A 909-nucleotide genomic window follows, 5' to 3' on the forward strand; every position below is an offset into this window, starting at 1 on the left:
ACACACACACACACACACGCCATCCTTGGCTCACTCTACTCCCCACCTCGGAGGAAATATTCCCACTGATACTATGTCTTCCCACAATAACAACAGGCAGATGGGCAGATAGAGGGTATCTGAACTGTGGACCTGGCATGGTTGCCACCTTGCCCCTTGCCAATGTAGTTGGTATCAAATAAACCCAGGTTAGGGAGAGAAGCTGGCTGTACAAGGAAGGTGTGAAAGCTCGGACTCTGATCTTATCAGGCAGTACAAACATCGTGGCATTATCCTTCATCCCTATGACCTCAATTCCAGAGCCCTAGGGTCATGTGTCCACACTCCCTCTCCATGTGCACAACACTCTTTTTTGCACACCTCTCACAACTGCACTCCCACAATGATAGCTGCCTCCTACTCACCACGATAGTCATCTCCTTGGCCTCTCTACTTGTCACTCAGCATATGTGACCTAGTTTCAAACAGGATCAAACACTACTCCAGCCTCTGATGGTCCCCACTGACAGAGGCAGCCTCGAGTCCCACTGTGAAGGCCTCCCTCCCTGTCTCTTGCTTCAACCTCACTACCAAAAACGAAAGCCGATTTCAGATCCCCATGGCTCTCCCCAACTTGTGCTGTACACACTTGATATCCCCTCTCCAGTCACCTGTTTCTTCCCTCCATGGAACCAGCATTCAGGACTCAGCTCCAATGGCTTTTACCCTACGCTCAGTCAGTCTTGTAAATGACCACTTGTGCTCCTAAGCAAATACACCAGCCTCACTTGAACATCTAAATCCCACCAAAAGACACAACAAAATCCTGGTGCGTCTGGAGACCAGTGAATAAGCACCACCCCCCATCTTGGCGTCATCTTGTTTGAACGACTTCTATGCCTCCACATCCATCTCATGTCCACTTGTCCC

The sequence above is a fragment of the Suricata suricatta genome, chromosome 16 (assembly GCF_006229205.1).
Source record: "Suricata suricatta isolate VVHF042 chromosome 16, meerkat_22Aug2017_6uvM2_HiC, whole genome shotgun sequence".
In the NCBI taxonomy this organism is placed as follows: domain Eukaryota; kingdom Metazoa; phylum Chordata; class Mammalia; order Carnivora; family Herpestidae; genus Suricata; species Suricata suricatta.